This window comes from Cimex lectularius, unplaced genomic scaffold, assembly GCF_000648675.2.
Source record: "Cimex lectularius strain Harlan isolate CLEC.00 unplaced genomic scaffold, Clec_2.1 scaffold136, whole genome shotgun sequence".
Taxonomy (NCBI): Eukaryota; Metazoa; Arthropoda; class Insecta; order Hemiptera; family Cimicidae; genus Cimex; species Cimex lectularius.
In genome coordinates this window covers 64,357-91,587 of record NW_019394223.1, presented here as the reverse complement: position 1 = coordinate 91,587, position 27,231 = coordinate 64,357, and the positions used below count along the sequence as shown (strand labels likewise).

Here is a 27,231-nt window from a genome sequence, read left to right as displayed (position 1 = left end):
CCTGCAATGGCAGTTTATTGAAATATGAATGAATTCAATTTTAATTATAGGCTGGGCCTAATGAAAATTCCATGTATTACACTTAATTACTCTTTACAGTTCGCGAAAAGCAATAATATTGAGCCATAACCCATTATTTGATGATTTTCCCCTGGTGATTTATAATCTTTATTTATACCGAACCTTAATTTTTTTACTGAAACATTGGGGTGAGATTTATAATCGATCAAATGAAAAATGCGAGTTGTTAATTAAAAATTTCTCGTACCACGTTCTGCAAATGTTGAAAAATCAAAGGGGCAATTTTAATGAACAACATTTTTCTGCCATTTCAATTAGTCTTCACGCCCATTATAAAAAAGAAATAAAAGAAAACAAACAAGAGTTGAAATGGTGCAAATGCTCGTCGATATTTTTATACTTTCGAGAAAATCTTAATTACATTTGTTGCACAAATTTATCACCAACTGGATAGAATTTTCATTTTAAATCTAAAATCAAAAGTGTACAAATCAAAAGGTGACTGAAGTATTATCAACATTTATTCTGCATGTCATGTAAAACATACTAACTACTGCCAAAGTTTTGTCCAAATAAACGAATGTAAATCATCAGAGCTGGGGGCACCCAAAGGTCGATTCTGGTCCGACCATGTTATCTTTATAAATGACCTGGGTAAACCCAACTAAAATCGGAGCTGGCTCTTTTTGCCCATGATATGTTTATATGAGGGCTTCTTATCGGATCGATTATATCAGTAATTAGTAAACACATTAAGAAAATGCTTCAAATATTTTTTTTAAGAAACGAATCAAGCCTAATAACAGTAAAACTGAGGCAATTCTATTTACCCGTTTTCGTCCTACCATGAAAAGAGCCATGTTAAAGTTTATGACTTCCCTGTACCATGGGCTACCCCATTTTGCTATCATTTATAAAAAGAAAATGTTCAAAGGCCACCGTAAGAAGTTTGCGTCAGGTAATAAGCCTAATTTTTTAGGTTATTAATAATAATAATTCAACTCTTGTCACGAAAAAAAATTAATATATTGATCACAATATGGTGACTCAGTGAGGCGAAATTTGCGTAAAACTAGTTATTACAAATTCCAAGTAGTCCAAAATGTTGCGTTATAGTTGAGGTACAGTCATTCGCTTTCAACTAAATCAGACGTTCACCTATAAATACATTAAGAGTCCAAACATTAAATTTACTTAGAGGAAGAGGTCTTTTATGTCGATGTGGGCATTGCAAAATGCCCCGTCGCCATAAAAACCATTTTCGAAGAGCTAGTAGTCGCAGTGGCCGAGTGGTTTGCGTATTAGAAGAATCTCGGTTCGTAAACCCCTCAGTCGTGGGTTCGATTCCCACTCTCCCGTGCAATTTTCTGAACTCTTCCGTTCCTCACCTACAAAAAATCAACTTTCGGTTGTTGCCGACGAACTACTATTTTTAAAAACCTCTGGTTACGAACTCGTAGTTTGCTGAACAAAAGACGAAATAGATTTAGAAATCATACATGGTAAATTTTGGACCTCTGAACAACTAAATAACCTTGAGCTGCTGAAATGCACACAAATTTTTCAATTTTGACGTTCAAGCAAAAGCCTCTCTTAAAAAGGAAAAAATAATAAAAATTTAAATCTATTTAGTAGTAGTGGAGTTAGAATAGAAATCAGGTAAATCCAGCTGTTCTTCGGAAAACGGTCATAACTCTCTGGAAGGAACTGATGCTGTGTTCATTTAAAAAAGCTTACTTTACTCCCTTACAAAAAGTATTTGTTTATTTTTTTAACTTTAACTCTAAATATCTTGTTTACACTTTAAATTCTGATTGTTTTTTAATCAGTAATTATTATTACTGTTAATTGTTTCGTCAGCTTCCCTTTTCTCATTTTTTCCGCAAAGTATCTATATTGTTATTTTTTCCTTGTTATCCAGGAAATTCTTATGTGTCAAGGTTGAACTTTTTTAACGCATAATATTGTTGAAGGGCGTTGGTAGATACATATTTACCACCACTATGGGTCTTCTGCAAACAGGTCGGAAAGGTTTGGTGACGTGAATGAGTTTTACTTCCAGCAAAAAGTCGATGTAAGGTGTAGACCGACTGACAGACATGTAAGAGGAGTTCACACATAACAAATGTTTCTATTTATATGTATCAATCTAAATTTTTATTAGAATTTGTGAATATAAATTTTTGTTAAGATAAAAATACATTTTAATATTTAAATTAAATTCAACACCAATGAACCATTAGATAAATCCAATTGCTCTTTAAATGTAATGTGCTTTACCTTGTCTGGATCGTAAATTGAACATTTACATCTGCGTTCAATTTCTGTTGGTCATAGGACGTCACATCTGAATTGCCAGAACGTAAATAGATTTGGTGCAATTGCTGAACTAAAACAACCGTTTGACCTTTTTTATGTTAGTTAATTGAGAATAATAAATTATTTTTAAACGTCTTAGTAAATATAATTAAAAAAACATTGCTTGATCAATAATCTTATTTTCAAACTGACTTGTAAATTTTCAAAGGTTATTTCCTTATGGCCGAAGTTTGAAAGTATAACTTTCCAACATTCTCTCACACTCCACCTAAAAGCTTCTTATGAGCGTTTTCATTCTTTATTGATTTTGTTATCAACATTTTATTGCGAAAACGTGAAACGTTTATCTTCAACTCGAGGATCCACGACCGATCTTTTAGAATTATGACTTCGCTTCCGAATCGGAACTAATTGGACGGAATATTCAAACAATTGCGTTCCAATTCAGACAAAGGACAAATAACGAATGGAATAATGATTTATTTAAATTTTGATCAATGTTTATTATACGTCCAGGGGAAAGCATATTAACCAGAATATTATAAATGTTTATCAATTTGTTCTTGTAAGAGATACCACGAACTATAGCATATCGGCAAAAGATGGTTGTGGTCTGGACCTATAGATATGGAAGGTAATGAAAAGGCGGCCAAGGCCGGGACATCTCAGCACCCTGCCTTAACCACCCCGATTCGGTTCTCTGACGAGAAAAATGTATTAAAAACATGATTAAAAGAAAGCCGGATCGGCAGAGAAGCTATTATATATCAAGAGCACTGATGATAAGTGGCCCTAGGAGGAACTTAGTCGCAGAAGAAGGGTCATTAACACCCGATCATGGATAGGCCATCGGTTGACACACATACACTTACTTTTGGGCAAAAGCTCTCTTATGTGTCCGGCATGTATAGAAAGGTTTTTGATTGAAAGTGGCTCCATGCAGATAAATAAACGTGTGAATACTAGCCGACATTAGAATTGGGCTTGACCTCGGCAGATAGTAGTTTTGGTACTCTTTTCTGATTAATGGAGCAAACACGGTTGCCTACTAATAGGTATATTGTTTCATGTCCTCTAGTGTTTGTTGATAGACAATGTATTTATTAGCGTGAATGTGTAGTATGAGGTAGCCGGTGTCAGAATATTTAGTATCTCATATTATTAATTCTTCCATTAAGTTAGTTCTATAATAGGTATAAATGTTGATGGCGGAAAATCAAATACTCCACTACCCTAACTGAGTGAGTGGTATGTAAATAGGAAAGAATGTATTTGAGACTGAATGGAGACTGATTGCGTTGCGTTGAAATTACCTAGCTTTTGATTCCCGGAGTCCATCCTCAATTCATTCGAGACCATGAGTAAAAGTTTTAATTACAATGATTAATCAAATATAGCCTACTATTTTCACAATGATAAGTAAGGGGGAGTTAAATATAAATTTAATCCATGTTGTATGCTATTAAAGAGAAAAAAAGTTTGTAGTTCTATTTTGACAAAGAGTAGAAGTGAACGACATGAATGGTCACTCACTTCGAGTTATGAATAGTATTGTAGAAATGAAAACGTCCGGAACAATTTAAAGAAATATTGTCGCCAGACTTGAGATCCCAAAGGTTTTTTGAGTAACAAGTTTTCCGTAGGAAAAATAATTTTCAAGCATTTTTATGTGCAGGGTTAAATATTTAAATATAAAAACCTAACGGTACAGTAACTCGGTTTCTGGAATGTTCACTCGAGAATGTGTTTATGTTTTTATTCCTACTTTCAAGCTTATTTAGAAGACCACATGCCTTCTCCGCCAGACAATTAAAGGCTATATTATTTTAACTTTTAAGGCAACAAAAAATTGCATTTAAAAAAAAATTAAAATCACCGTTTATATATTAATTATTTTACTACTTATACATTATTAGTGATAAAGGGTTTATATAATAAACCTTTGCTTACAAAATAAACAGTTAATATTTCCGTGAAAAACGTGAGTGGTAGACCAAATAAACCAACAAATAGTACTATCTTGATTTGAAATCACCTAAACGAGAAATACAAATATTATCAGCAACTAACATATTTATCCTCCATCTAACATTATTATAATTGAAGTATTTAATCTTTATTTTGTTTATTATTATAATTACTACACTATTATGTATTTGTTTAATCTTATCTAATTATAAATAAATTTTCAGGTACGTGCAAACGATAATGAACACCCGATTGTATGTAAGTGAATAACTCATTTAATTAAAAAATAATCTGAATTCACTTCAAAAGGTGGCCCTCGGTTTAATGATGTATGTTACTTATTTATTATCAATAATTAACTTACTTGTGAATATAGTGTATTTATGTAAAAATGTATTCATGTATATAGTTTATAGCGAATCATCAATTAGTGCCTGCTTAAGTTAGGTTAATCTGGGCTAGAGTGAATTATTTGTAAGCGGGATGCTATCAAGGGGTGATCATATATTAGCATACTATTTAACCCAAAACATATGTAAAAAGGAAACCACACTTTACCTTCCTTAGCCGCACCTTTACACAGGTAGATCCTAAGGAAGGCGTTAAGTATAAAAGCCTCTTTTCCGGAACAAAAGTTTTAGTTAATTGGCGTGGTCCGCCTGAATAGATAGGGTCTCCCTAAGGTACGGCGGAGCACCGGATGTGTAAAAAACAGTGGAGGATCTGAATCATATAAGAGGGATAACCTCATCGGTTGACACACGGACGCTTTTGGCCAAATTCCGCATATTAGTCAGGTGTGTAGAGAAAGGTTGCACGATGTGTTCACATAATTAACGGGTGCTATTTTTTGGCTCCGTTTAGAAAGCGCGTAGAAATGCCAACCAATATGACAATTGTGAGAGGGTAGCGAGTACTTCGGTTCTCTGTTAGGTTTTTTAGAGGGAACAGGAATATTTTACTGGTTATAATATTTGTAGGTATCTCGTTTTCAGTTCCTTTGTGTACATTGAGAGAGTATGTATTTATTAGCGTGAATGTGTAATATCAGATGGCCGATGTCAGAATATTGAGTACACTATATTATTAGACCCTCAATTAGATTATTTGTTTATTATGGATGTGTGGAGGCTGATCGAGGAATATCAAGTACTCCACCACTCTGAGTGAATGGTGTGTAAATTGAAAAGAATGTATTTAAGAGTGAGTGATAGTGAGAATGAGTTTTCAACGCTAATAAATACATTCAATCTCAACACAAAAACCATGAATTCAAAACTAGATATCTATAAAGCACATACTACATATATATACAAGAAAACAGCCATGTTTCCTCCAAAAATAACGTCCTCCCAATATATTCGCTGCCGAGCTCAAGCACTATTTTCATATTGGACGCCACACTGGAGAGTCAAACTTTAAGAAGTCAAAGAATGATACCCTACAGTTAAATAGTCCAAAGTTTTTCTCCATGCCAGACACATTCCTGTGCTTTGGCCCAAAAGTAAATGTCCATGTGTCAACCTCGCATGGCCGATTTTTAGATGGGTGAATATGATCCGTCTTCTTCCATTCAGACTTGGACCATGTCAACAGAGGCCTTGATGGGCCGTCCCACCGATGCTGTCGTTTCTTTTTAATCCTGGTTTTTAAATAATCTTTACTGTCAGAAGGCCATATAGTACGCTTATCCGCCGCCTCGTGGCATACCAAAATGGTCTAAATTTATTTGACCTCTCATTTCTATAACTAAAATTTTTCGTTCAGTAAACAGATTTGACCCGTGGTACATAGAATTTGCGCAAAATTGGTTTTTCAAAATTGGTTGAATGACCAAAATCTGTAACCTTTCAGTAAAAGAAGAAGAAAAATATACACAGGGTGTCATTTTAGATGGCCTGGCTGACTTTTTCTTGAACCAATGCCCAATGCCGCTGTAAAAAACACGTGTTTAATAGTTTTCAGTCTAGTTTATTTTTATTAATAAGTGATTAATTTACGTATTTTTGGAGAAAAATTATACCGGGTACCTCAGGCGAGTTCAACTTAGTAAACCTTAGCTTAGTTCAACTTAGTTTTTATATGAAAGCAGAGTCAGTATAGATCGAGACGCTCAAATGGCTGCAAAAAGAAGTAAAAACAGGCAGAGGGCCGGCAATGCCCTTATCTGTTTGTCCGCCCCTAAACTTCCCACATTGTTGTTACTATTTTGAGGATATAACGCCTTAAGCACGATTTACACGCGCGCGCACACACACACACACACACACACACACACACACACACACACAGAGTGAGAGAGAGAGTGAGAGAGAGAGAGTGAGAGAGAGAGAGTGAGAGAGAGAGAGAGAGTGAGTGAATGAGAGAGAGAGTGAGTGAGAGAGAGAGTGAGTGAGAGAGAGAGAGAGAGAGAGAGGGAGAGAGAGAGGAGAGAGAGAGTCTGAGTGAGAGGGTTTCAGTCTCGAAAGGTTTCATAAGTTAGTACTTAAAAGAAAAATATAAATTTGGTCTGTTTCGATTATTTTGGTCTCTTTATGTCAAATGTGGCGTGGTTTTTAGATAGTATACATATAAAAAACGTATGTTTAACGTTAAATGTAATAAATGAATCAAAACGACAATTTTTAGGGCCGAAACGAAAGAACATTGGGTTTACTGTTTATATTGACAGAAACTGATTTTTTGAAATCAGAATTAACACAGTGGTGAAGAAATCTTAGTAATCGATATGGCAGTCTTTTAGGTAAATTATTTTGCCGGAAGCACGAATTGATATTATCAAACGTTTTACAAATAATGCGGAAATAAATTATAACATGGTTTGTATTATAATATCATTAAAAAGACGGCAAATATAACAATGCGGTATGGTTTTTTCACTCAAATCAACGTGTGTACCCTAAAGTAAAAATGGAAAAAATCCAGGCACGGCAGCGAAGAAATATTGCGGGCAAGCCGGGGATTTCGGCAGAATAACTTTGCCGGAAGCTTGAATTTTTATATCCTATTCATTTTATGCAGGCTTGTTACTTGATGATGAGTGGGGCGAGGTATATGTCCTACCAGGACCTTGCGGTCCCTTAGGGGAGAACGGGGGACGCCCCTCGAGAATTGTACCTCACTCTCTCTTTCTCTCTCTCTCTGTCACCATTTTTGCCCTCGTCCCCTGCTAGTCTTCATATCACGGGTAGTTTTCGAATAAGTTATACAAGAGGCTGGCAACGCCGACACGCAGCAATCGATTTGTTTTGTCTTTTTCCCCCCGAATAAACTGTCAACTGAGTTTCGTTACGGCTCGAATAAAAACGAGAAGGAAAATTTATACCACTTCGGTAGTTACACATCTCCGCTTCGGATGTTATATTAAAAATTTCTATTTAAACTTCATTTCAAACAGACGAAAGACGACCGGTAATATCCCACTTTGATTTTCTCCCTGGGTCGTCTGTGCAAACTCATACATTAAACATTCTTGCGACGAAAGGGGAAATAAAATTAAGGCTGCTACCTTGTCCGGTGTTTTATCATATTAAATGGAATTCCCCGTTTTAATAAAATGACGACAGTTATTACATAACACAAGGAGGGCATAACTTTCGATGGAACAGTTCAATTCATCGAAACGAATTGGGACTGCGCTTGAGTAAAGATCGTGTTGGGTGTACCTTGGAAAAATGGGTAAGCCATTCTGATCTAATGACGATTGTAGTATTTATAAAACTGAAAAAGAAAGCTTAGAAAGAAAGCCTAACCTTTACGCTATTTCAATGTTACCGTTATATTTAACGTCATTAAAATAAACTTAACGCTATTTTCACACTTTTCATAACGGATTTCGACGCTAAAAGTTTCCTGGGCAATTAGTAGTAGTTCTGAAGAAGCTATACAAACTCTAACATACAATGTCAGCAATTCGGTTTAAATTAAATAGAGGGCAAAAATTGTCAAAAACTAAAAACAAGCTTGTAGCTTAACTTAGCCATTTTAGGCAAAAACAAAATTTTACAGTACTGTTAATTAACAATGAATAATACTCATTATATCCTCATTCTGTCCTTGTCTCTTAGAATATTATCTTTTAAAGCGGTCGTTTCAGCCAAAGAGGCTGTCACTGTGGCCATTGAAGAAAATATATATAAAGTGGACTAGCTGTCGTCATTCCTGCTTGTATGTAAATAAAACTGCTAAATATTTTAATGTTGGTACAACTATACATACATTGTTAGGAGTAGGGAATCATGCAAACTTGTATGAAATGTAAAATGTTAACTACAAAACGATAAATTTCATTATATTACTACATATATAATTTTTTTTTAAATTGGACATTTGCTTTTATCAAAATTTAATGTTCTGAGCTTTCATGGAGCCATATTGTTATGGTTTCATATTTATTTTCATGGTGGATAGCTTTAGGTAAAAGTTAATAATTCCTTTTCTAAATTTATCGACGCAAAATCTGGAATGCCTTAGGGTTTTCCTTTAAGTCCTCTATTATTGCGCATCTTTATTAATGTTATCGCTGCTTATCTCCCTCAGAATATAAACTTCTTGCTCTTTACTAGCCTACGATGTCAAGCTGTACCTTGTAATTAATAATGAAAAGGACACAAAAATACTTCCAACAGCATTTTTAAATTTTATTGATTGCTGCTCAAAAAATGGACTTAAACTTAATTTTGACAAATGCTGTTCAATATCATTTAAATGTAATAAAAAAGTAAATTGATTCTATTTTTGATATAAATATAATTACATTGCATCATTTTTCTTTTGGGGGAACAAATTAGATCAAAAATGTCATAGATTGTGGCGCAGAAAGGCAGACGGATATCGCGGAGCAAAACGGGAAGTCGATCATTTGTCATAATTGGTTTTTTTTCCGAATCCATCATTGAAGCAATATATAGTTATCCAGATAAATTACATTTCAAATCAACGTTTAAAAACTGCATAAAATCCACAAAACATTTATATATATATTTCCTATACATTCTACAGCATACATTCCATTATTTCAGACGCGAACATTACAAATTGCGATGTTTTTTGCTTTAGCGTTGATTGTTGGCAGAGTTTGGCAGAAGGAAACGCATTCGAACTCCTCGGCTTGTCGGATCATTTTCGATGGTTTTATTAGACAGGTCATAAATTACAGACCACCGTGGTCATTGTATTAGATTCACAAATCTCCACTAGATGCGTGTATCGCAGGAAGTTTAATTTTAGTTAATTCATCCCATCCCGCGCACACTAACGGATTTCCGTCTCATGAAGTATTGTCATTTTAATTAAGTCCCTTAATAAATTGCTTTTTATATAGTACGACTGCATCTTCACAATGATTGTAACATGTATTGTGGTTGTGTATATTCTTAACACTGTTTCTGAGGGAAAGTAATAAATTCTTACCTTTAGAAAGCTTACATATAAAACAAACAATTATTCTCACCCAAGGACCCAAAAAGCTGCTGGATTCATTTACCTCTTAGACAGTATTTGGAAACTGCTATTAAGACTATGAAAAAGAATTACAAACAATTAAAAGCTTAGTATATCTATACAGTGGATATCAAGAAATATTTATTAGTAGCTAGTAAAAAGAATTTAAAAATTTTAAAGCAAAAGAAGCAACGATTGGACTCAGCCATCCCAACAAAAATGAATCATTAGGTTTTTGTTGCTTGCCATACACTGGTGAACTTATAAGAATAGTAGGTAAAATTCTTAAACGAAAAGGTTTTAGAATAGCTTTTAGAGGTACGTGTTCATTTAGAAACAGCCTCCCAATACCTAAAGTCAAGGTTGACAGTTAGTCAAAAAGCAGGGTTTACCAACTTACTTGTAATGAATGAGATATTAAATGTATAGGACAAAGCGGCAGAGAACTTAAAACGAAAGTTAAAAGACACTTGCCTAAACACAATGCCTAAATTTGCTGAGTATAAAGATCATCTAAATGAAGATTAGATTAGATTATATAGACCGGTTTCTCGTCTCTTTATGACCTGTGTGTGCACCGCTGCCAGTATCGGTCTATTGTGCATCTCCATTTTTTATTTAAATCTAGAGCTCCTCGTTAAGCTTGAGACTTTTTCCCAGACACTAAAGCTTTTTCAAGGGCTTCCGTCAGTATCCTTCAGGCCCTGGCTTTATGTCTCCCAGGATTAGGAATCTCAGCCTACATAGGCATTCGCACCAACAGAGGACGTGTTCCGCTGTTTCTTCTTCTTCTTGGCAATAACTTTGTTTGTGTCTACCACTCCGAGTCTATTCATATGCCTCCGGAGTCTGCAGTGTCCAGTTAGCAGTGCAACTATTATTCTAGTCCTAGGAGTTATGCTGTTAGTTTTTGCGTCGTTCCTTTGATAAAATTTTTCGCATGCCTTTGTCCTGGGCTACATTCCCATAAAGCGGAAGACTTATTGTTAATCCATTGTCTAATGGATCCGCGTTTTTGGAAGTTTGGTAAGCCAAAAGAGAGTTCAGGTCCAATAGGTGCCCTCATTGAACTTTCCTTGGCAAATTAATTGGCCTCTTTGTTGCCCCTTTGCCTTGAGTGCCCTTGCACCCAGTCAAGTGCAATTTTATTTGTTATTTTCTCCAATGTCTGATAGGGCTCTAATGCAGTCCGAAACGACTCTAGACATTACCGTTGATGGGGCATTAGCATTCAGGGCCGCCTGGCTGTCCGAGTACATGGCTAATCTGCTATTGATAATCACCAGGCTTTTTATCTCCTTGGCACAGTGTTCAATAGCCAGAGATTCCGCTTGAAAAACGGTGGCATAATGTTTAAGGCATTCTAATTCTAGGAATTCTAATCCTTGTTGTATTTCTGTAAATGCCAGCTCCTGACCCATATTCGGTTTTGGAGCCATCTGTAAACTAGACATGGTCGGCATCAACTGGGATCCTTTCGCCCAGTCTGCTCTACAAGATAATTTGATTAGAATTTTTTTTCAAAACTGAATTTAGGGGTCCTCTCGAAGCGTTAGTTGCTTCTAGTTACGTGAGTAGGCTATTGGAGCCTGCCCCTGTATTAGCATATGAATTGTGGCTCGGTCCTCTCCCTGGATAAAGATATATAGTGCTGGCAGACTCAGATGGTCCTCCTGGGAAGCCGTGGGGGTTGTCCTCATTGCTCCAGTGACACGCCAGTCTCTGAACAGTACTGAGGATCATTAGCTGTAATGTCTTAGTCCACCAACCACTGATCCGCAGGCTATCGTAAGTCGCTGTCTATAGCCATAGGGACTTCTCATCTAAATGAAACAAATTTAAATTTTAATTTAGATACAACAGTGTTACACAGTTTCAACAAAGGGAGGAGAGATTGATTTGAGAAATTTGAAATAAAAAAATGTAAAATTAAACATGGAGATAAATGCATAAATAATATAATAGATTTTGATTTACCTCCTATGTTAAACAGGTACCTAAATATTATTTGACATACAAATTAATCACTGATTAAAATTGTTTTCTTACAGTATTTATAAAGATAATATTTATTTAGGTTGTAATTCATGTTTTTCGGACGTTCAACAATTGAACGGCATAAAAATCGGCTTCTCATTGGATCGTCGCGTTGATCGGCTGGTTCTCATTTACAATTCCTGTCGAGTGAGGTGTTTGTAATTTATACAACCTGACGAAGACCATTTGTTTAATGCTTGAAATCGGGATCGTTGTAAACAACAAATCAGTGAGTAGAACCACCATTTAGAAAAAGTGAAAAAAAACTACACAATTTAAAATCGTCTATTAAATTTTCCCCTAACATGGGGAACAAATGAAGGTTTTCATTTTTAATATTCGTAAAGTCAATAAACCAAATACACATGGGAAAATTGTCATTTAAAGGTTGGGAGTTAATAGTGGAATATTACTTTTTTTTAATAAAAACACAGGAACATGTTTGTTCTGATTGTATGCTCAAATCTACATTTTCCATTTTACATCCCTTCCTACATTTCGAATTTCTTTATAAATCTTAGGAAAAATTATTTGACAAATATAAAATGTATGGTGAATAAGAAATGCCTGAGCCACTCTCCGCCGCACTGCTACCGCCTCCGCCTACCTACCTCGATCATATCAAAAACCCATTTTGAAAAAAAAATTATTTCAGGCAGTAAAGGGGGTCTCTATTGTGATCATGTATTTTTTGGGATAATTTATATCTATATGAAAAAACCGTATACTCCGACATTATCAATTTCACTTACGTTTATTCTATTGTCAACCCATTGATAGCCTATAGGCCAACCGTACAAGTTATTCACAAACCAAATTTTGAAGAGGAGTGTTGTTTTTCGATTAGGTAAATTCCGATCAATTAGCCTTAATCGGAACAGCATGTTTCTTCACAACTTGGCAAATACCACCCCTTATACCCTCCTCGATCAGTAGATACATATCGTAGTTAAGAGAACAACGGAAACTTCGCTGTGTTTGAGAGCCGCATCCAAGGCTAATCCAACATCCTTAGATTAATTAATAAGCTGGTTCCAATTTATAAATTGTCATACTTATCATCGCGAATTTTTTTATATTAACTTTTGCACAAATATTGTACCCGTGTAGATAATCCTGATTAGAAAAAGGCACCCCAGTTAGAATTTAAAAAAATGTTGTGCAGGAAAATATGGAAAATTTAATTTACCTACAGAATCTAAACTTTCGTAACAGAAAATCCCCTTTCTCGTAACTAATTTCAGTTCATTTTCGTTAAAAAATACTTTTTAGTGCTGTAAAATTGTTTTCAGGGAAAATTATCGGCTAAAGATTGTAAACTTACCAGCATTAATTTATGTTTCAACGAAACGAATTCGAATTCCATTTATGTATTTTGAAAAGATAATGTAAATCCCCCCCCCCCCAGTTTGGAATTATATCAATTTTCGTACCATCCTTAGCTGATGCCAAAATGATGAAATGACACTTTGATTGTGTAAAAATGTTGGAACAAATCGAGGAATTCTTAATTTAAGATTACCCGAGTACTGCACCTATATATTTTCCATTGAGATCGTTATGACAGAGAAATAGTACAGAGTTCTTAACAATATCCGTAAAAGGCATATTACACAAATAACATGTTATGCTGCTATGCTGCTACCCGTATAGCAATGGGGTTTGCTGTTTTAATGGATTGTCATGATTGTAAACATTTGCTAGCGTACCTGCAATTTTTAATACCATTTTACAAATTTATCATACACGGCTAGACCTCTATACAGAGTGTATCAACTTCTGTAGTCCACCAGTTTAATTCGGAAACAATTAGCAAAATATATAGAATACCTATATCTTATAGAAACCCCAAGTTAATTTTGGCTAAGAATCGCATAGTGGCATCAGATTTAACATAGCTTTCTCATCTAGCTGGGAAATAACACTAACTTTGTTATTTTAAATGATAATCCCCTATTTTTATTGTACCATACAATTCTAGAGCTTATTTTATGCCACTTTTACTGAAAGGAAAATTTTGATAGGATCGACTATGTCTCAGTTATGCCTGACGGAAGACAGGTGAGAGGGTATGCTTTTTGTAACAAGATGGCCCTCCCGTTTATTTCAAAAACGATTAGCAGTAGCAAGTTAATTTAGAATCGTCTCAGAATAGGATAAGGATCATGGGGTTGCTATTACACTTAGCTTACATTCATTGTTGAAAAAAGGATTCTTTTTTTCCAAAAAGAATCTAAACATCATCAAGTCTATTTTATTTTTAAAATGACTCCCAGCTGTTATTATGTAATTGATGCAGATTCCACCCTTTTAATTAAAATTTATATTTATAATAAATAGTTATTCAGATATCGTGAATCGGGTGTGATGTAGGTTTCAGAAAAACATTTTCTTTATCGTGCCAACGTTTCGATCTTTTATTGAGATCTTCTTCAGGCCTGGGATTTACAAACAATGTTTTCATTTAACAAATACATTTAGGATGTGGAAAAGTGAATTTATACAATGCAAAATATATTTTATATTCGAATAAAGTATTTCCACTTACTCAAAGTGTTTGTCTTCTGTGTAATTGTGCCATCCTTGCGTGTCGTGTTGAGAGTGCCAGTGAGACTTGCTGTTTTATGTTTATATATGTTTGGTTTTGAAGGGGTGGGGAAGGAAGTCGGACTGTTTGATAACGCGTTTGAATATTCCAACGAGGATTTTCGGTTGCTCAGAAAACATTGATGTGCCTATTCAAAATCCCGTTATTTGAGGATTTGGATTCGTCGGTCCACAATATTCGGCTCAGCAGGTCCGGTTCCAAGTCCATTCCAACTCCATTTCAACAAGGATTCGTGAAATGAAGTCCAAACGCGTCCAAAGTTGGATCTCCTTGCGAATGCCTGGGAAGTGATGACCACGATAAGGACGAAAATGATTTACTTTCAATATTCGGCAGACCGATTGACCCAATACACCGAAAATCAACGATCTATCTCTAATTGAGAGGTGAGGATTTTCCTCAATGTAAAACACAGGAAAATACGATTATACGGTGTCACCTTCCGGAAATCTTTCTCTGAAAAAAAAAGTAAAGAAAAGGATAATTAAATGAACAAAGGATATTATGGTAACCATTAAGAAATCGTAAACAACCTGTAGAAAATAGACGCAGACTAACTCTGCCCAGCATCATCAAAAGCACCAAACATATCTCTCTTCTCGTCGCTTGTGTACATTTTTGTTCGAAAGCAGAACATGAAATGAATACTCGGTATACATTATTGTGCGATAGAATCCAAATGATTTCAAGAGGATTAATTTCGAGAAAATTACAAAACAAAAATTACAATACGAGGGGTCAATTTCAATTCGAGATTTAACTAAAGGTAACAGAACATCGAAACATTGATATTTTTAAATACATATTTACAATTAGATAAAAAATGCTAAAACAAAATGAAGGTAATACCATAATCCAGTCAAAACAAGTGAGCCTATTTTTGCTTATAAAAAAAACGGGCATAACTCAGAAATGATAGATCTTATCAAAAATTTCCTTTCAGTAAAAGTGACATAAAATAAGCTCTAGAATCGAATTGTACAATAAAAAATTGGGCTTTTCATTTAAAATAACAAAGTTAGTGTCATTTTCCAGCTGGATGAGAAAGTTATGTTGAATCAGTTACCATAGCGCAATTTCTTGCCAAAATTAATTTGGGGTTTGTACATGATATTTTTTTGCTAAAGTTAATCATTTCCGAATTGAATGGGTGGATTATAGATATTGATACACTCTCTATGATTTATCATCATTCCATGTTTCGATAATAGGGATAATATTCTGAAATATTGATCTATATGCCAAAAATTGTAGCCTCATATTTTCATGCGCTTCGGGTATAAAATTTTTCTTTGTCTGCTTCCCGGGAGTGAATTTTCTTAAGTACGCTTTCGAAATTGATATATATTACAACAGGGAGTTACTGCTTGTACTGATCATTTTCAAATCTAATTCGATGCATTTGATCACCATATATCTCTGGGAGGACAACACGAACTGGTTTGATTTCGGTTCAATATTGATATTGTAGATGAATATGTAATTTTCTACTACTATTCGAATCCCTTTTATCAAACTAGGTAAAAAGCGAGATTTCGTTTCTACTGGCTTTTCAAACTCAGGATTTTCCTTGAAGACGGAATTATTTCACCTCCGGAAACGGCATTCGACGGAATTGACCAATTTGATCTCAGAAAGCAGTTCACTGTAAATGATTTCCCATCCAGCACAATGAGACGCGTTGTTGATATTGTATGTGTGAACCTGGAACTACAAGTGGCCAAATCCCTTTGGGTCTCGTTATGACGAGAGGCGAGACACCATCTCTCTCTCGGGTGTTATACAACGGATTATTTTCGATTGAGCGACTTGTAGACTGTCATACTCGGCCTTTCAGAACGTTTTTTGTCTACTGGAGATAAATCAGCAGTAATATTGTTCAATCTGTAATGTTTTATTGTGCGCTGTTTAGTTATACTGCCTAAAAATTGTGTTTTAAATAATAATTAACGGCTTCTATATGTGTGTTTTTGGGTGTTGTTTTAGTAAATTATTAAACAACAATTTGTTGATTCGTGAGGAGCGGACAAGAATGAATTTGTTTAGAAAAACACCTTTTTAATTTTCTGTCGATGTTTCGACCATTATTCGGGTCATCTTCGGGGCCTGGATGAATTTACAAACTTGGAAAAAATACAATACAGATATAAATTTAACTTTGAACCAAGTATTTCAAGTATGCTATATGATTTATTTTACTATTTTCAGTGATGTGTTTGTTTCGTTCTGTCAACTAGTAGAAAATATTTACATAACTCACAAAACCACCACTGGTGATAGAAACACACTTCCGACAGAGCAAACCAGCGAAGATAGGCGCACCATGTTGATAGAAAACGGTTAAAATGCTAATACAAAAAACCTTAACATAATCTATAATTATTTAAGTAATATATTTTTCATAAATTGGTACAAAAATAATAAAAGGGTACAAATTGTTTACAAAATAGACATAAACATGATTGTAATAAGTTTATTTGATCCAGTATTGTAAAACACACATTTGAATTTTAAAAAAAGTTGCACAAAATAGCAAATAACGTTAACAAACAACTAAATTAGCCCACATTAAAAAAAAATATTCTGAAACTGGGAATCGAACCCCTTTGATTAAAGTTTAATGGTAAGATATTGGGCCAGAGGCATCTCTCAAGAAACCTATTGCAGTCAAACATCTTCATTTTTCGTAAAGGTCGTGAGTTTTTCAAAGATTGAAAAAAAAAAACCAACGGGGATGCTTAAAAATTCATAAAATAAGGTTCTAAAAATTGTAACATACATATTTATTTTGGATCTTGACAGAATTAGTAATTTATAACTTTTTTGGGTACCCATCTGTTTTAACGGGTTATCTTTGTTATAACTAAGTTTTTATGAACCGACTTTCATATGGTTTTTGCCCTTTTTCATAAAATCGAGGGAAACAGTTCATTTTTAAAAACAATTATGCTAAAAACATCCGTTTAAAATTTTTGGTAAATCAAAAAGTTTGAATAGTTTTTCAGTTCAACAATACATTTTTGTAACTCAAAGTAAATGTGAATCAATTATATTGTTTAATTACTAATTAATAGTAATGATAAACAATAGCAATAAACAACATGAGAATGTGAGATTATTTTATGTCGAGTTTCTCTATTTGTTCAGACTGTTGCCCCTTACGTGATCTTCATCATCATCGACTGTATAACGGGTTTAGAATTCTCTCTCTCACTCTCACTCTTCTCTCTCTCCCCCCTCTTTCTCCCTCTCACTCACTTTCTCTTTCTCTCTCCCCATCTCTCTCACTCCCTTTCTCTTTCTCCTCATCTCTCTCAGTCCCTTTCTCTTTCTCCCCTCTCTCTCTCACTCACTCTCTTATTCTCCCCCTCTCTCTCTCTCACATTTTCTTTCTCTCCCACTCTCACGCCTTCTCTTTCTTTCTGTCCCTCTCTCTTACTCTCTCTCCCCCTCCTCACTCTTTCACAATCACTTTCTATCCCCCTCTTTCTCTTTCTCTCTTACTCTATCTCTCTTCCTTTCTCTCCCCTCTCACTCTCTCTTTCTCTCCCCCTCTCACACTCTCTCTTTCTTTTTCTTTCTCTCTCTCTCTCCCTCTCTCTCTCTCTCTCTCTCTCTCTCTCTCTCTCTCTCTTTTTCGGTGTGTTTGTGTACGTCTATGAGTCTGCTTGTTTGTGAGCATTGATGGGTTAACGAACTTAGGTAGGTAAATATTCCAATTTTGTTATTTGGCTAGTAAGGTAGGTAGAATATGTAACACGCTTTAATAAAAGAAGAGAAACGATAGACCAATTGCAAAAACTGTCAGCTTTCATCTAAATTGAAATGTTTTCAGTTGGATAAGGTGATTTTCTCCCAACGATTTTCTTATTAAGTGCCACCCACCATCCCTATTTGGTCCAATTTTTTTTCGCGTGATGATTTCAGCAATAGCCTGTTTTATTCTCTGTGATTAAATCAACTGAATATTTATCTTAAATGTTTATGCCAATTTTGCCAGATTGACTGGCCGGAAGACAACATGGTTCAAGCATGGATATTTGATTATATGTACTATTAAAACCTGTATGTTAGACAAAAACTGAAACCAATAATTTCTTAATAGGATCAGATGTTTTTTAATCTATGTAGAGAAAAATCTAGGAAAAGGGTTTTGAAAAATATAAAATTTGTTTATTTTCTTTTCCCTCAGCTTCACATCACCTTTTAGTTTAAATTGTTATGAATATAACGATTTTCAAATTTCAAGTTGTTTTTTCATTATTGTTTTATTTGAACTATTCGGTGCATTATTTCATTCCAATACCTAGAATAGATAAACTTTTCTTTTAAAAATTAAGTATAACGAAAAAGAACAGTAACTTGTCGTTTGAACACATAACGTCAGCGATCCGGTATGGTCTAGTGGCTAGGATACCTGGCTTTCACCCAGGAGGCTCGGGTTCGATTCCCGGTACCGGAATAAACTTTTTAATCAATTAGGGTAATTTATTTATTAAGTTAACTCCTTATAAATTATTATTTAGATTTTTTTACAACTGTATTTTAATTAAATGTTTTATATACAGTAATATATCAAGAAAACTTACTGCAATCTTATCTATCCAGACAATAGTTAGCCGGAATTTGAAAAACAATTCGTACTAATTTATATAGACAAAAATTGTATTTTGCATTTTACAGTATTTAATTAATAAAACTTATTACATCCATTAGTTGGAAGTACATATTGCAAACATTGAAACAGAATGGGGGACACTAGCATTTTGACATCCATCCAAAATGAACAATTCTCTATAATAAATTTAGTAACAAAAATTGTAGGCAGTTTGCTTTAACGCGAATAGACCACATATTTAAAATTAAAACAATAAAAAAAAACAGTCTTGGTCATTTCGCCTTTTTCAGTGTGGGGTGGTGATGAATGATCGTAACGACTTATTATAAATCTACACGAGGTAAAACCATAAAAACTATATAAGTAAAAAACAATAGGATTGTGATTTTAAAGTTTAGACTTTTGAGGGAGATTTTAATAATGAACAGTTTTATAAAATATTTCACACCATCGATCGTGAAATAGGATACGTTAAGCATGCTTTTGAGGTTGGATAAAAGTGGATGAAAAAGCCGAAGACGGCAATTTCTGAAAGTGTTTGCATTTGAAAAAAAAGGTGTCAGCGTTCTTCACAATTCAGGGTTGGAGATGCTCTCAAAACAGTTTCCCACAGGAACAAAAAAGCCCACCCATTTTACTTATTTTCTTAGTCAACTGTATTAGAGACGTACATTAACTCTACCACAAATTTGATACAGATTATCCCCCATGACGAGAATTAGAGCCAGTCGGTTTTGTAAATATTAATACTATAGTCCGTTAATTAATAAGCCAATTAAAATGAAATTGTTATTGAATTGTTTAAAATCAACACAATATAATTTCATAGAACTAATAAATATCAGATTGGTAAACATAACAAAATTGAGTGTTTGTTAAAAATGTACAAAAAAATATTTCTGACAAAAAGTAATTTTTTTCCCTAACTTTGCATTGTATAAAAGTATTTATTTAAAGAACGGGAAATGTTTTACCATTTGAAAATTATCTCTGCCTTTTCTAATAATAAATAACGAGATTAAAAAAGGTGAGCGTGGTCTATGAGTGTTTTTTTCATAGACTTGTGTGTGGTGTTATGTTAGGCCATTTATTTTAAATAATGTTCAGGGTTGTACCTATTGGAATGTTGGCGAATAATGATGAAATGTCTCGGATATGAGAGAGTAGTGTGAGGGGATGTGAATTTTATTCATTTTGTTAATTACCAAACGTGAGTATCATGAAGTTTGAAGGCTATTTTAAAGTTATTAGAAGAGAGAAATTTGTTTAATCTATGTGACAGGCTGTGAACGAATGGAATGGATAGGTATGTTGGTTAGTCTGTGTTTGATAGAATTTATGTAGTTTTATTAGTGATAGTAGTTAGTGTTGATTTGTGGTTGTTGATAATTCTGTGATTATGTGTGTGTGGTGATTGGTATGAAGGATTTGTTTGTATATCTTTGTTATTGTGGTGATAATAATTAATCACAGTAATAATTCTATGATGTAGCCTTTAGCCGGTTTATGATTGTATGAAGGGGGATGGTGTCATGTAAAGTTGAGTTAGTGATCTGGTGTTTCTTGGTTTTTGATATTTTTGTTCTATGATTAATGTGCCATCTGGTTGTTTTATTTCGAGTATATCTAAAAATGGTCATTTTTTGTTGTTTTCGATTTCATGTACATTTATAGGCGTGGGTGAAAGCTGTTAAATGTATCCAATATTGTTTGAATTTGATCTGTGGGATCTGCTATCAATATATCATCTGCATATTTAGTGAGGAAGGGTATTGTAAAAGGAAGTTATGGTTTAACTGTGTTTAATAGATGTGTCATAATTATGTCTGCAAGTATCGGGCCTATGCTGCCCATGGCTATTTCAATAGTTGTTTGTAAAAACGATTGTGAGATGTAAACTATCCGTTAATACAGCATCGTCGAACCATGGCTATTTATTTTTAAAAATGTTCAGTGTTTTATCTATTGGAATGATGGTGAATAATGATGAAATGTCGGATATGAGAGAGTAGTGTGAGTGGTTGTGAATTTTATTAATCATGTTATGAATGAGTCTTTTACGTCATATCTGTGTGTTGTTGAGTATATTACTTAGGTATTTTGTTATGTTGTATGTAGGGGAATTTACAAATGAAATTATTGGTCTTAATATTGAGGTTTATTAGTTTTGACAGATCCGTATAGTTTCGGGATTTGGAATGATGTGTGGGTGTACATGTCAATTTCTTTTGGTTTAAGTGTTCCTTGAAGGATTTTTTGGTCTGTTTGATGAGACATGGGGTAAGGTCTGATTTAATTGACATATAAATAATCATTAATTAACGGTCACTAAATATACACGCTTCTAATAAAAAACTGTTAAACTACATAATTTGTTGAAATATTTTGCTTCGTAGATTAAAAAAAAAAAATAGGCACCGGCGAGATTCGAACTCACGATCTCCTGTTTACTAGACAGGCGCTTTAACCAACTAAGCCACGGCGCCAGTTGCCACGGCAACACTGTAATCGATGACTTCAACTTTCATACGTCAATTAGAACGATTTTATTAATCTTGACCGGAATGATTTTTTGTACATTAGTCTTTGCCAATTGAATCACTCAATTGCATTTCCTATCAGATAAAATATCTATAAGTTTATTAAAAATCAAGGTTCCCAAACGAATCATCCGTCCGATCGGTAAATGAAAGCCCTCACTCTGTACATTTTGACCGTTTAAGGACTCAATTAATTGACGTAAAACAAGCGTTTTACTCATTAATTATGCATTTTATTTGGCCCTTTTCTTTGTGGCATTCATCAATTTTTGATCCGTCAGTAAACAAAAGTCTCACCGGTACACGATGAGAAAAAACAGTCGAAGTGTGCTGCCCATCAAGCGACAGAAATTTAAGAGACCGCGTTTCTGTTTGTGATCTGCTGTCAAAACATGATTAATGATTAAGAATTAATGATTAAGATCAGATTAATGACGAGGGGGATTCAGTATAACAAGAAGCGAACATAAAGTAGCAAAATGGACCTCCATTAACTAAGATCAGGAGAGTCCTTTTAGAAAAATTCCACAGAAAATATTTTTTCTCTAAATAGTAACTTTTTATAATTTTTTAAAAAAAATTTGTATCTATACTTTCTTGTTTATTGGTAGTTATTCATATCTAATATTTCCAGTAGGTCCGCAAAAGAAGTGACACATCTCAACATAAGATAATTTTACAGGAGAGTTGGAAGTATTTTGCCTTATGTATCAAGTACATGCTATTACGATTGTTGGCAATAAAAAACTGTCATGATACATCGATATTGTCTTTTGTTTCTCCAAGACTTAAGTGAAAACACAAAATATTAAAAATCCAAGTTTTTATTTCAATGAGGCCAGCGTCCTTGTCTAAAACATTTTACTAAGCGACCAGTACTTGAAACACATTGACGACATACCGCCGAACATAACAAACTAGAGAAAATTCGAAGATACAATATTGAGCTGTAAGGAAATCTCTCTCATTTTTACTCTTCCTCTCTCTCTCTCTCTCTCTCTCTCTCTCTCTCTCTCTCTCTCTCTCTCTCTCTCTCTCTCTCTCTCTCTCTCCTCTCCCCCCTCCCCCTTTTACGGAAAATATTTCGTTTTACTGAATGTATCAATTTCAGAGCATTGTTTATTTACCAAAGTGACCTGCTGAGTATTATCGAGAAATATCTGTACTTATATACTTATATATAATTTTCCCTCTACAATGCTTAAAAAATTTGTTCATAAAGAAATTCGTACCTCAATTCAAGGTTTTTCTCTTTATATTTCTAAAAAAAAAATAATAATAAAACAGTTTATTGCATAAATAAACCAAAAACGACCATACAATGTACAAACAAAATTCAAAAATACAGTTTTCAAATAGAGAATGTTGGCTAAATGTTATCAAATTACATTCTGCACATAATGCAGATTGTATTTAAAAAAATTTAATAAATTAAATTTACTAATTTTTGTTAAAAAATAATTGATAAACAATTGTTTTGTTATTTAATTTCTGTTTACCTATCTACATCTTACATTTAACTGCTGAAATAATTAAGCGAAAATTTTAGACTATGTAGTATTTTAAGTTAGTCGATTATAAACAATGCTTAAGAGCAGTATTTATTTTGAAAAAGATGGAAAACGTTAATTTTTATTAATGAGAAAATAATTAACTATTAATTCTAAGCCACGTCTCATAAATACAAATAACCCCGAATGAACTCTTTTAGGCGTTACGCCTAGGTTGTTTTAGACATGATTTAGATGAATTCTCGTAAAAAATTCTGGAATTGTTGTAGTGTCACGGATTAATTAGCATTTATACTAAGAGAATACGATTGAGAGTATTATTTACATTAATTTTGAAGTTGGTTGCTTGTATTAATAAGGTGATTTTGTTCTGGGAGGTAACTAATTATTTAAAGTGTTCTTTTTTCAAGACTTTTCAGTCCCTTTCTCTACCGGTTTGTCTCTTCTTCTTTGCACTCTTGGTTTTTTTCTCTATTCCAGTTGCCGCATTTACTCTGGTGTTGATTAATTCAATTCATTCTACTTCAACTCAACACCGTTCAGCTTCCAGCACTGTTCATAAAACGTGTATGCAATATGGAACAAAATCTAAGAGTTCCGTTAATCCGCAAAAACAATAATCGATCCAAATTTTACAATATAGAAATTTATTCATGCTGAATAGATGCGTTGTGATTTCGGTCTGTTGACAGCCGTTAGATCGAATTCGGTCATACGACATATTGTCATTCCTCTTGCGGCTAAGATAAGCAGACCAGCGAGAACCAATTTCCACTATACTGCTATTGTAAATTAACACGAATCAGGATAACTGTACTAAAAATTCAAGTTGATAAAATTTTTTTGTTGGTTTCACACAACTTTCGGCTGCAAGGCTTCAAAGCGTCGACCCCATCCTGCGCATTTTCCACTGAACAAAAAACTAAAATCTTGTCTGGAAGATTGCAGCCGAGATAGAAGGTACCGTTTATTCTTCATTGATAGAACTACTGCTGCCAATTACTTAATCGTCACTGGCACGAATTTTCAGTATGACCAGCGTAAAGTGACGATAAACCCCACGATCTTTATGTGCGTAGTCTTCTATGTACTTTTGGTACCAAGTTAATTAATCTCAACTTGAGCCTTCGTCGAAGTATCCAGTCGCCGTTTTTGCTCACCACTATCACTCAACCAATGATAGGCGTAGTTGTATTCAAGCACTTTAATCTTCTGTCTAATTCGATGGATCTACTTTGCTTCAAACGCTTCTGGGAATGGGATGGCATAATCCCTGGGTTGCTTATAGTCCTGAAAACTGAAAAGGTCATAAGGATCATTATCGTCCCAACCTAGCGTATGGCCTTATCGGACGTTTTGTTTTTCAAGGTGAGAGGCGAGCACCTCTGCTTTCCAGTAGATGAATGTTACATTCGCAAGTTCGTTTCAGAACACGCTCGATCCCAGACGACCTTCTTCCCACTTGCCCCAAAAGAATACGACAGCGCCATCAATTTTTATGATACATTCATCTTTCAGGAAGCTTTTAATGGAATTCCATTCATAGCGCCTAAGACAGTGAATCATAATATAAAGTATTATATTGTAAAGACCAGTCCGACTATTACTATTGCTTCTAGTCCGAGTCGTTTAGCTCCAGCTAAGCTCGTGGCCGTACAGCATGGTCTTTGCCCGGCCCTTCGCGTAGTCCTTGGGCGAGTCCCTTGCATTTAGTAGGTAAAAAAAGGGGATTGGCTCGTATGGAGAGTACCTGACCGCTATTCCATTCCATTAAACCAAGATTGCACATATTTTCTGGCCAATAGAACTGTCTTCTCAACTACTGATCTTATAAGGGCGTACAGATTCCGGTGAGGGAGGAGGATGCAGCAAAGACAGCCATAAGAACTCTATTCAGGTTGTTAGAATTTCCATATTTGTTAATTGTTTTGCCGTATTAATTTTTTTAAGTACTCTTGTATTTTTCCCATTTTTATATATGGAACTATGCATATATAGTTGTTTTTTCGGTGGGGGTAGGGAGGTGGTGTGGCGACCATTGTGGCAACACTGGTCAGTGGTGCCAAATTAGGCATCTTTCTAGAAAAGTTAATCTGTGAATAAGCACGCGATTAAGAGACGTGGTGTATTGATATCTATCCCCAAAGACAAAATAAAGTCTAAAGGAAGAATAAATGAAGGGATATACTAAACCAGCTATTGTAAATCTCTTCTATTATAAAAATGTAATCATTTATGGTGTAGGAATAAATGTTGGTTAGAAATAAATCGATATTAACAACCATACTTAGAAAGAAACGACCAATTCTATCAAATAATAGTATCTAAAGAGACCTATCAAGACCTATGAAGTGAATTATTGGAGAGTAACGGTGTGGCAATTCTTTTTATTTCATTATTGACATGGTCAATGTTTGCTCTTGGACTGGGAAAACACGACCCGATTTAGTCGTGCCGTCGGATTACATTTAGTAGAATTAGTAAATATTTAAACAATTAAGTACTGTAGTTTGGTCATTTCCGACCATACATTTTCCCCCTCGTTGACTAGTTATTTATCCTAAATATATTTTGGCGAGTTTGAGTAATTTTACTCCTTCGGAAGCCATAGTGGAAGACACGAGTGGAGATGTGTCTTTATGTTAGTTATATTTCAAGGTTTTTAAGTCCATCTAAATTTTCATCTTTTTATACAACATTTTGATATCATTTTTAACTGCTCCCTTTTTTTATAACTACTTCCTTAAAAACTCAAAACATCAACAGATTTAATCTACAATTTATCTAATTCCTTTAAAATAATTTTGTAGTCTTTATCATCTTCCATGTGATCTTAATATAATAACAATTTGAATTCCGTCTAGATCACATTTGGAAAAAATATTATGTTCTCTGCTAATAATTTTGTAGGTTCCGAGGATTTTTTCACTTTTTTCCCATTTAGCACAAAACATCTGCCTTGTGGTTGGTTATAATAAAAGAACAGGGTGTACCGCTAGAAAGTGTATTAAATGAAGAAGTAGTTATGAAGAAATTCGCCAAGCTCTTCCTTAAATTTTTTCGACAAATTGCAAATTTACTTTTTTTTACAAATTTTAAATTTAGCAGTTTTTGAAAGATATGGTGTTCGTTGTTTTACTAACAATTAAATTGAAAGTTCTAGAAGGGTGTTCTTAAAGGATATTTAACGCTCTTCTTTAGATTCCTCCAAAAATTAATAATTCAGGAGTCATAGACTGATGACAAAAACTGAAGATAGTTGGAAAAAGTTGAGTATTGCGAAATAGTTAAAAATGGAACCATGGTTCATACGAATTTTTTTGTTGCATTTGAAGTGTAGAAACACCTGACGAACTTTGTCGTGCGAGTAGTGAATCCCTCTGTGGATTATATTCTACGATAGATAATGTACATTGTTTTTTTGACAGTATAGACTTAGATGCTTTATTTTAACTCTATATTCTAAGCTCTAACGTTTTTGTTTAAAGATTTTGGTATTTATGAATTCATCTTACAACCTGCAGAATTGTAAAGGGTCTGTTGTATAATATTCGCTTTTCATACTTATCTCTTGGTGTTGGTCCTCCCAATTTTGACATATTTCGCTCTGTTTATTCGTCGTTGTATTTGTACAGTTTTTTATAAATTTATTTGTTTTGTATACTCGTATAATTTTATGCTGAACCAATTTGACTTTCAACTTGTTGCTATATATTGATGTGTTTCCTCCTAAATTTAACTTTTCCACGCTGTACATATCCAGTTTAGTTGTTATGTGTCCTCGTATTAGTTGTATTTCTAGTTTTTTAAGTACAAGTATGCAGCCTTTAGAAAATGAAGTGAGAGAGTTTTTGTGTTATATTTGTACATTTCTAGGTTTTAGGAGTCTGCCTGTAAGTAGTTTCTCCACTCTTTTTGATTTAGTTGTTTTATACACTCATTGTTACTTGGTACCCAATTTGAGAATAGTCGTAATACATTGTAAATATTTAAAAAAAATTTAGGTTTCGAATTATATCCATTTGTTGTTCTTTTTGTTCACTAAAGAGAAATTTGTAGGTGTCTAGCAGAGGGTTTGCTGTGCATTATCTCTTTAACTTTTGTTATATCTTAATACACTTATGATAAATGAATGATCGATTCACAGCATAAAGATGATAATGATGA

General features: G+C 34.1%; 1 long non-coding RNA gene and 2 other non-coding genes across 3 annotated transcripts in view; 2 read left to right on the top strand and 1 right to left on the bottom strand.

Moving 5' to 3' along the window:
- Positions 1–27,231, top strand: part of LOC112128321 — a 95,897-nt gene that overhangs the window by 39,556 nt on the left and 29,110 nt on the right. Inside the window, exon 2 of the long non-coding RNA XR_002910943.1 lies at positions 4,533–4,566. This is a non-coding gene — a long non-coding RNA (uncharacterized LOC112128321). The remainder of the gene's footprint in view (positions 1–4,532; positions 4,567–27,231) is intronic.
- Trnae-uuc lies at positions 18,786–18,857 on the top strand. The gene has a single exon. It is a non-coding gene; the product is annotated as a tRNA-Glu (tRNA).
- On the bottom strand, positions 21,426–21,499 carry Trnat-agu. The gene has a single exon. It is a non-coding gene; the product is annotated as a tRNA-Thr (tRNA).